A 10810-nucleotide genomic window follows, 5' to 3' on the forward strand; every position below is an offset into this window, starting at 1 on the left:
AAACCAGGACGGAGGTAGTACTACTAGTAGTAGTTTAGAAGCCCAAATAAATGAGTGAGGCGCCTTAATGTTACTCTCCACTGTGACTAGTCTTATGGGAAAAGCTGGGGAAGCCGCCAAAAGAACTGGCCCTAGGAGTAGTAGCTAGGGATACTAGGAGTAGTAGCTAGGGATCGAGTGTGCGAGATGAACCGGAGAAAGTAAATGTAGAGAGATGAAATGCAAAAAAGACGGAGGGATGTGATGGTTGCTTGTCCGTTTATTTTACCAGGCCACTTATTACTGGGAGTGGTTGGGTTTTGTGATATGACGGCTTTACTGCCGCGCCACGAGCAGGGTGAGACTCCCGTGCAGCGCCGCCCTCTACACTAGTACGACTACATCGGTCGTGGTTTATCCCCCATTGAATTTGACTGAAGATTTAACTGACAAAATGTTAGTGCATGTCAACAAAAACAATATCGTTGGATTCGTATTTAAACATAGTTTTCAATGATACTCCTATAATTTTAGGTGACATGGATCATCATTTATCGTACTATATATAATGTTAGTTCAATTTTTGGTCGTACTAATCTATAGTAAGGTGCCCGTGCGTTGCACGGAAGAGTGAAATGCATTGATGGGGGAGTTGTTTATTTTGATAAATGATGTGGGGGTATCTCATGTGTAACGGGTATCGATAGGTTTGTTCGGATATTATTTCATCACTAGAGCTCACAAACATCCGGGTGAAATAGATAAAAAAGTATCTTTTGCAAACAAAAGCGTTCAACTGTTCCACCTGCATCCAAAACTTGTGAAGAAATAACTCTTATTGTGCTTTGCATGAAATGATCTTCAAGAATTAGTTTTTGAGTATCCATTGTTATACATGTTTGCTACAGATGACATGGCACTTTCTTATAGTCAACAGTTGGCTATACTATTTAAGTATTAACCATGCCCTTATACACCTAGAAGGAGGGATTAAATCAGGATGACTTGGAAGGGGGGAGAGGATATGTAAGAAATGCTTCATCATAAGTCTTTCACCAGTACTGTAGTAAAAATTCATACATGGAAGATTATAGACTAAACCATAAATGGATACAATTTTATTCATGTGCGATACTCCAATAGAGCAAGATCATGCATGGAAGTCTCCATATGCTTAGACAACGGATTACATTGAGCGAAGACTAATGATCAACATTTAACTTGATAATGCAGATGTCCAGGTGAACCTCCTTGGAGTCCCCGTGCACATCGTTGGGGGTCAAATAATACCATGCGTCTACCATGTCCACATCGGCGGGAAGGTCTCACCTCGGCAGAGTCCAAGTCAGCTTGACGTAACCAGTGTCGCCGCCCACGTACCTACGAGGGGTAGTAATAGTGAGCATGCACCCGTACATCGGCCTCGTGTCAGTGTCAATGTCAGCGGCGTCGCCCCTGACGCACACTACAGAGATGTGGCGGCGGCCTGCGCAGGCCTCGCCGGTGGCCACGATCAAGAGGAAGACGCTGTCCTCCTCCTTCGAGACTAGCAGGCGGCGCTGATCGTCCAGCGACTCCGGCACGGTGAACGGGTAGCATGTCTCATACTTGATGTTCTTCGCCAAGGGCCAGTAGTGATCGCCGCACGCCTGCGTCAGGTGATGCACGATGTCCGCCGGCGAGCCCCAAAACGGCACCGGGCACTCATAGCAGTAGACGAAGGGCTCCTTGGAGGCATCGACCAGGCCGTCCATGAAACAGGAGTGGCTGTAGGGGACGTTCCTCTGGTTGAATATATGAGCAAGTTACTATGAGATTTACTACAAAATAAATCATGAAGGCTATAACAGAGATTAACCTAATCATGCGGACTGGCATAGTAGATGAACAGATCTAATCTAGGACACAGACTAGAAACATGAATTCTACCACGATTTCGAACAGGAAGGATAGAAACAAATACGGTGCAACGGGAGCAACACCATTGGCGTTGAGGTTGTCGCCCATGTCGTTGAGGAAGAGGTTGCCGAGGTCGGGGAAGAAGTCGTCGTCGGTGAAGTCGTCGCTGCTAGCAGTCGCGAGAGTGCGCTCCCCAAATTTCAACAGTGCCCGCCGAATGGAGCGCGGGAGGGAGTGGTTGTAGGGGACGTTACGGCCGCCGAATGGAGCGTAGGAGTAGCCCACGAAGCAGTAGATGGTGCTCCTCCATAGTCTCAATTCTTATCTCTATCTCTACTACTCTTCTTTGTTTTCTTATAATATACTAGTTGTAGTTGTCAAATCGAATAGTACTGCACCGTCCACTGCACGCCCGGCTGAACACGCCTCCTCGCCTCCATCAAACCCCTCCGTTAAACCCGCATGCAAACCGAGAAACCTATTCCGGCCCGCGGGAGGAAGTTTGCCGGTTGCCGTTGGAGAATAATAGAGTCACGTCCAATCCATTTGAGTTAATTGCGTGTATGATTCTCCCTCTATAAAAAGTTAATTGCATCCTTAATCTTGTATTCTAAGTACTCTGTGGGTTCCACTGTCAGTACAGTGTACATGACTTGAAGGCTGGCTACAGATTCGTACAGAAAGTTAAAAAGAAACAAATCCATGACTTGCAGGATTGGAGTTAGCACCGATGGCAGTTCGTAGTCGTTCCACGCTCGGGCATTGAAGTTTGTAACTATTTTAGATTAGAACATACTAATCCTCCGGTGCTAGTAGTAGAGTAGAGTCCTACTCCACAACTCCTATTCTACTCAAGCAAGTTAGGGCATAGTAGCAGGTACTGTAGGGAGTACCAGTACTGTGATCACTCAAGCAAGTTGTCTGACTTCGATATGACCCTACGCTGTTGGTATGTGTCTTGTAAGTCAAGCGGCGTGCTGTAGTCATCATCACCTGTCCACTTCCCGCAGCACATATTCGCTTCTCCATCTTTGTCCGCTCTTCCATCCCCGCTAAGGTGCCTCCCCCTCGTCCAATCTTCCATCCCCGCTAAGGCGCCTCCCCCCCCCCTCGTCCGAAACCCAAGCACTAACAATGGCGGAACCGAGCAGCGTCTGCCGAAAGAGTGGCTAGAATTCGCTCCCCACAGAGGTAATCAAACTCATTGTTTCGCGTGTGGATAATGTCAGTACCATGCCGCTCTCCGCGTGCTCGTCGGGGCTGTACCGTTTACTCAAAGCCCTCAGGCCGGAGGTTTTTAAGCCAGCTCCTTGCTTGTTGATGCTGCCTGATCTTCAGAAATGGCGTGTCACGCAGCATAATGATCGTAGGGTGGCGAGCATCAACCCCCTTGTCTGCGATCCAATCCCCGACACCCTCAACTACATTAACGGTATGTACTGGGTCGGCATGAACATGTCTTGGATGGTGCTCGTCGACGGTCGTGGCAGCTGGATGCTCGTGGAGGTCTACACCCGGTGATTGATCCCCCTTCCTTCGATTAACACTGCACTGCTTTGGCACCGGCCCAGAATACTCGGAATCTGACAGTAGCCTACATGATACCAAGTTTGATCTGCTCAAGGTTGTAATCTGCCAAGTGCCCATAAGATCTGCGAATTATAAAGACTTCAGGCTAATTGCGTTCTTCAACCGCGGTCTCGCCTATCTGACAGGTCACTGCGGTAAGTGGATAAATCTGCACGTCCATCGCAGGATCATACATCCTCCATGGTTCTCTGATGCCATTGAACACAAGGGCTTCATTTACGCTGTCGACTCCTTCTATGGCTGGACGTATTGCTGGCCTACTCCAGTCATCGCTACAAACGGCTGTTACAGCAGTATGTTACTTTCCTATGATATCATGATGGCTTGCTTATATTAATGTCAACATTTACTGAAAAAATATTCATGCTCATAACATGCTGTTCTTAAGATTGACTACATCAAGAGCCCTTTTTTATTTGACTCCAACTTTTTTTAGGGTTATTTGACTCCAACTTGATATGATGTTGTAGGCCGCCTGGTGTCCCTACCCTTCCTAATCCCAGAACCTTTCCAAGAAAAGCGGCATGTCAGTTGCAGGTGGTTCCTAGCTCGATCAGACGACGGCGAACGATTGATGATCGTTCACATGTACCGGACGTGTTGTTTCACGGAATACAATCACAGTCACTGCAAGGTCTTTGAGCAGGATCCCAGCTTCTCTGGGCCTTCAGGAATTTTAGATTGGAGGTTGGTAAGTAGCCTTGGTACACGCTCTCTATTTGTCAGATTGAATTATCCGATTAACTAGGAGATAACCGACGGCAAGGATCATGATGGCAGCGCGGTTTCGTTCATCAGGCAAAACTGTGTGTACACAGCGTACCATGCGTCTCTGCATGCACCATACCCTGATATGTGCCGCCACGCTCTGCAGCCCAAAGTAGGAGAGAGGGTCGCAAGTATCAGACTTCGACCTGCTGGCTGGAGTTTCCCCCGTCAGGCACCCATCTGGTTCAAGCCGTCAGCCAATCTCCATAGCTTAATAAATAGTAACGTCTAACTGAGCCAGTTAGTTAGATGCGTACACTTGGTGTAGTAGGATCTTTATTTAGTTTGATGCATACACTTGTTCTTTTTTGGTAGCCTTTTTGTAATGATGGCTGATGTTTGGTTTGGAAGAGAGAGCTGTGTCTTCACTCTTCTAGCCTGCTTACTGCTTATGTTGCACCCCCAGCCCTGGTTTGCTGCTGCTGCTGCTGTTTTCAATGTACAGTCAGTAGTATTTTTTGTCTGTTGGTGGAATAAATGTGTTGTTAGAACGACAAACACAATGTTTTGGAAGTCCTTGCACGGTTCAATCCTTTAGTGCCCCGTACCATACGTAGCGCATACTATTTTTCGTACGGAACACATTTTCCACTTGTTGATAAGATGCAGCCCACTGATGAAGGCCCAATAGAGAAGCCCATAATTAACTGGAAGGGAGGCTCTCACATGAATCCGGCCCAGGTACATTCTCATGGTCCCCTAAACATAAATAAGTAAATAAATAAATAAATAAAGCTAAATGCTCATGCACCAGTTCTCTAAATTGATGATTTAACAGGAAGATATTATTTCCTATGATAGTGTATTATTCTTCGGCAAAGATAGCGACCAGCCTTCTTTCTCCCAGCATTTTCTTCCTACAACAAGCGGACCCATGCAAATCATAGTCAACGTCGTAAATAGATCCGGTCCATTTTTATTTTTCAATAAGAATGTCCAACCCATCCCAGCACATTGGCGACAGCACTTTATCCTCTGCCTTGGTGCGCTCGCCGCAGCGCCGCCGTCCGGCCCTGTCAACATAGTCTTTTTCAAAACGTTCCCCGTGTGTGAGGCCATGGTGACTGCATAAGTGAATGAGTAGTACCCAAATGATCCGCAGCACTTGGTAGTTGCAGATCTTGTGCCACACATGTGCCACCGGTCTTGTCTTCACGACCATGCAATGGAGGTAGCCGCAATTTAATGTCTTTTTGGACCCGAGAGAGATCACTAAAGAGCTTGGTCAGATCTTCAAGACTGAGACCTTTTTCCTTCGTGAAGATAAGCTTTGCCACCATACCTGGATTCTCTTCTTCGATATTTTTCATACGAAGGATGGAAAGTTGGTTTTTGTCTTCCTCGGTCATGTTCTCCATGTCCAACTGAGCCACCTCGTTTTGTAGGCTTCCAATCCTAGCAGTGGTTGCCTCGTCGGCAGAGGTAACTGCTGGTGGAGCTGCAAATAGAAAGCATCAACAATGGGATCGGCCAATGGCGTCCCAAATGAGTGCATCTTTCCATTGTTTGTTTCTAGGACGACCGCAACCCTAGCCCTAGTGAGGGCAGAGATGTCAGTCGCCCTCTTGAACAAACCGGAACGTCGCTTGTAGAAGGTGAGATCACGGTCTTTGTCATTGTCGATGTATGCCACGCCTGACCGTTGCTCTTTCCTCGGCATACTAGTGTGGACAAAGAGGAAGAAACTAACTACTACAAATAGGAAGCACAAGGATCTACAGAAAACTACAGATTTAGGGGTACTGTTGGCTAACCACATATTGGTGTAGGATATGAGAAGATGTACTCCCCTTATATAGAATTAAAAGGGTTGTATGGCAGTGCTATTTGACTATACAAAGATCCTGTATATCTTTAGTAAAAATTAACATACATAACTCATAAAAAGTGCTATTTTATGGATACTATTAACTATCGTCCAAATATACATAGGTGAGTGCATCCACATCCTTCTTTGCAACCACTCATATGTATTTCTTCTGATGTAAGTATTCACATCCATATTTAGAACTATTAACACTTCTAAAAATAGAAATATTAAATGATTGCCATTTGACCACATCCATATCCTTACCTAGAAGTATTAATGGGAGTTAAACCCAACTAAGTTTTACTCTAATATACAGAATAATTGTGGTCAAATTTATTTGGTTGTTAATTGCGTCCAAATCCTTTGTTGATCACATTGATTACATCCTAATGTATGAGTGATCACATTGATTACATCCATATCCTGTACTAGGAACTACCTAATCTAGAAGTGGTCGTCCTTTAATCCATAATATCCAAGTATAACATGGACCTTGCTTTGGGGCTTAACTTAGAAATTGAGATACCAACTAGGAAAGATACACTAAGAGAAACTAGAAAATACTAGGACATTTGGTAAGTCAAGGTATAACACATATGTTACTCGGAGCATCGACCTGCCTCCTTGCTAAGCCCAGTTCCCGCGGAAGATGTGTTTTTATCGGTTACACATGTATATCTTGGGCCCTAGTTTTTTATGGCCCATAAAATAATATGTGTAAGGCTTTTTCTGGAAGGATCCAACACAACTTAATCTATTATGTATTAAAAGTAATTGACAGGCTCACCAGAAAAGGATAAAAATGCTAGAAAGTAACTCAAAAATAAAAACAACTAACTGTCTATGTATTATATATTAAAAGTAATTGACGTGCTCACCAGAAAAAAGATAAAAAGCTAGAAGATCTCTCAAAAATCAAAAACATCCGACTGTCTATTTAATAGGCTAAAAGTTTATAACCATTAGATTAGTTTTAAGTGAAATAATTACCCACCACTACCATTATAAGAAAAAGTGTTTCATCTAACTTATTAGGACGTAGGCTGATGCCATCTTATTAGGATGTGGGCTGATGCCATATTATAATGGAAAAAAATGTTATGTTCCCATTGTACAAAAAGGACAGCTCACACATGAACACAGTGGAAGCAATGTTCATGTAAATGATCTTTGTGATTAATTCCCCCTTGGTAGAGTACCTGAAAAAGCCTCCTGACTAGATCTCCCCCGAGCAGAGAGGTGGGCGGCGCAAAAATACTCTGTTAATATTTCTGAGGTTTTCGAGAGTATATAAAGGCAACGGAAGAAAGATGCGATGGAGGCAACTTCTATGGCGTCCATGCTCCCCCTTGGATGCTCGTGCCGACCTGTGGCATGTGGCCTAGGGGGGGCCAGGTGGGTCTAGGTCCCTCCGGCTTCATTTCTTCATGACACTTCACTAGTAGAAAACTGGGCTTTGGTCACAGGGCAATATTCACATTAGTCCCGGTTCAGTCACGAACCGGGACTAATGCGAGCATTGGTCCCGGTTCGTGCGGCCAGGGGCCTGCCGGGCCTCGTGGGGGCATTGGTCCCGGTTCGTCCGGCCCCTTTGGTCCCGGTTGGTGGGACAAACCGGGACCAATGGGCTACGCTCCTGGCCCACCACCCTTTAGTCCCGGTTCATACCACAAACCGGGACTAAAGGGCTGGTCCTAGTTGCGGACAGTGTTTAGTCCCACCTCGCCAACCGAAGGGCGCTCACACCAGTTTATAAGCCCGTCCCTCTCTGCCTTGTTGAGCTCCTCTCAAAGTGAAAATAGATGCCCTTATACAGGGAATTTGACCTAAATTCACAGTAAATTTCTTTGAATATCATAGAAATTTATTATGAATTTAGGTTGAATTTTCTCTATAGGCGCATCTATGTTCATTTTTTTATAGTAAATAAAATAAATAAACCTTAATAAAATAAATAAACCTTAATAAAATAAACTATAGTAACTAAAATAAATGAACCTTAATAAATTAAATAAAAATAGCAGCAGTAAAATAAATAAAAATAGCAGCAGTAAAATAAATAAAAATAAAATAATTAAAGTAAAATACATAAGTAATTAGAAATAAAATAAATAAGTTTTTTGTTGTAAGTAGAAACAAAACAAAACAAATAAAGCAAAAGAGAAAACAAAAAACAGAGAAAAAAAATTATGCCACCTACTGGGCCACCACGGCCTGAATACGACTTGAAACCCATCCATGGGCCAGGATTCAGGCCCGCAGAAGGCCCAGTAGGCCCCACAGGCAAAGAGAATGGTTAGGCCCGAAAGCCTGCAGTTGAGAGGAGCTCGAGAGGGTGGGCGCAGCAGCGCTTATAAACCACTCTCGAGCCCTCTCAACTAGCGAGGTGGGACTAAACTTTTGACGCGGGGCAGCACAAGGCCTTTGGTCCCGGTTGGTGCCACCAACCGGGACTAAAGGTGGTCATTGGTCCCAGTGCGTGGCACCAACCGGGACCAAAGGCCTTTAGTCCCGGTTGGTGCCACGAACTGGGACCAATGAGTTCCCTATATATACCCCATCGCCACAGCAGAGCACTCCACAGTGCTCTGTTTTTTCTGGCCAGCGAGGGCAGGGCATTTGGGTGCTCTAGCTCACCTCCTATGCACATGAGGTGTTCGATGAAATGTCTGAGCCACACTAGTTAATCTTTCTCCTCTCGAAACTCGACCTCCAAGATCCATTTTCCCCGAGATTTGTCTAGGTTTAGCGATCCGTCAGGTCCCGTCCCCGTCTTCACCGCCGTCGATCGCCCGCGCCGATCTCGTCGCTAGCACCACCGTGGTGAGCCTCTTGTTCTTATCTTCTTTATGAAAGGAAAAAATTCTTACTTTAGATAGTTACTTGTCTAATTTTGTTACTTTTATTATTCCTTCTTATTACATAGTGCGATGGTTTTGGTATCCGCCCCCGTCGGCCCTCGTCCTGTCTATGATTCGGATGTGGTATATATTATCTTTTTATAACTATTTGGTTTATTTATTGTTTATGACAAATATACCGACCAACGTGACAAAGATTTTATTTATCTAGGAGGTGGTTGAACCGGAAATTCTAACCGACCCTATTGTCGAGAGGTTAAATTTAGTTGAAGAAGAAAACAATTACTTGAAGGAAAAAATAAAAAAATTGAGGAGGAGAAGATGATATTGGAGTTGCATGTTGCGGATGTCGTCGATGATCACAAGATCAAGATGGATGCAATGCGCTTGAAGATTAGAAAGATTAGAAAATATGCCATTCATACCGAGGCTTGGTATCATTATGCCGTTGGATCAATTGTTACCTTGGTTGCGATTATGATCGCATTTGTTTTCGCATTGAAATGTTTTACATAGTTTCAATGTATGGTTTAATTAATTAGATGCTCTGGAGAGCTATATATATGTTGTTAGATGAGAACTATGTATGTACTTGGGTTTTAATGTGATGATGAACTTCTATTAATTTGGTCACTTATTTATCTATTCATAATGTTCTGTAATGGTTTTTGACACACTTAATTATATATAATGCACGCAGATGAAGCGGCAATGGATGTACGGTGACAGACACACCTCCGAGTACATTAAGGGCGTGCATGATTTTCTCGAAGTGGCTGAGGCAAACAAGCAGAATGGTTTTATGTGTTGTCCATGCCCTATATGTGGGAATACGAAGTCTTACTCTGACCGGAAAATCCTTCACACCCACCTGCTTTACAAGGGTTTCATGCCACACTATAATGTTTGGACGAGGCACGGAGAAATAGGGGTTATGATGGAAGACGGCGAAGAAGACGAGGGCGATGACAACTATGTGCCCCCTAAATACGGTGATGCTGCAACGGGGGAAGCTGCTGAAGATCAAGAGGAACCAGACGATGTGCCCAATGATGCTGCAAGGTGGGAAGCTGCTGAAGATCAAGAGGAACCAGTGCCCGATGATGATGATCTCCGCCGGGTCATTGTCGATGCAAGGACGCAATGCGAAAGTCAAAAGGAGAACCTGAAGTTCGATCGCATGTTAGAGGATCACAAAAAAGGGTTGTACCACAATTGCGAAGATGGCAACACAAAGCTCGGTACAGTACTGGAATTGCTGAAGTGGAAGGCAGAGAATGCTGTGCCTCACAAAGGATTTGAGAAGCTATTGAAAATATTGAAGAAGAAGCTTCCAAAGGATAACGAATTGCCCGACAGTACATACGCAGCAAAGAAGGTCATATGCCCTCTAGGATTGGAGGTGCAGAAGATACATGCATGCCCTAATGACTGCATCCTCTACCGCGGTGCGTACAAGGATCTGAACGCATGCCCGGTATGCGGTGCATTGCGGTATAAGATCACACGAGATGACCCTGGTGATGTTGACGGCCAGCCCCCCAGGAAGAGGGTTCCTGCGAAGGTGATGTGGTATGCTCCTATAATACCATAGTTGAAACGTCTGTTCAGAAACGAAGAGCATGCCAAGTTGATGCGATGGCACAGTGAGTACCGTAAGAAAGACGAGAAGTTGAGAGCACCCACTGACGGGTCGCAGTGGAGAAAAATCGAGAGAAAGTACTGGGCTGAGTTTGCAGCTGACCCAAGGAACGTATGGTTTGGTTTAAGCGCGGATGGCATTGATCCTTTTGGGGAGCAGAGCAGCAATCACAGCACCTGGCCCGTGACTCTATGTACGTATAACCTTCCTCCTTGGATGTGCATGAAGCGGAAGTTCATTATGATGCCAGTTCTCATCCAA

The 10810-nt window shown here is 44.8% G+C and overlaps 1 pseudogene; it reads right to left on the reverse strand.

Annotated features, from left to right (window-relative positions):
• Positions 1 to 4936: 4936 nt before the first annotated feature.
• On the reverse strand, positions 4937 to 7015 carry LOC109779284 (MADS-box transcription factor 47-like; annotated as a pseudogene).
• Positions 7016 to 10810: the final 3795 nt, after the last annotated feature.

The sequence above is a fragment of the Aegilops tauschii genome, chromosome 7 (genome assembly GCF_002575655.3).
Source record: "Aegilops tauschii subsp. strangulata cultivar AL8/78 chromosome 7, Aet v6.0, whole genome shotgun sequence".
Classification (NCBI taxonomy): domain Eukaryota; kingdom Viridiplantae; phylum Streptophyta; class Magnoliopsida; order Poales; family Poaceae; genus Aegilops; species Aegilops tauschii.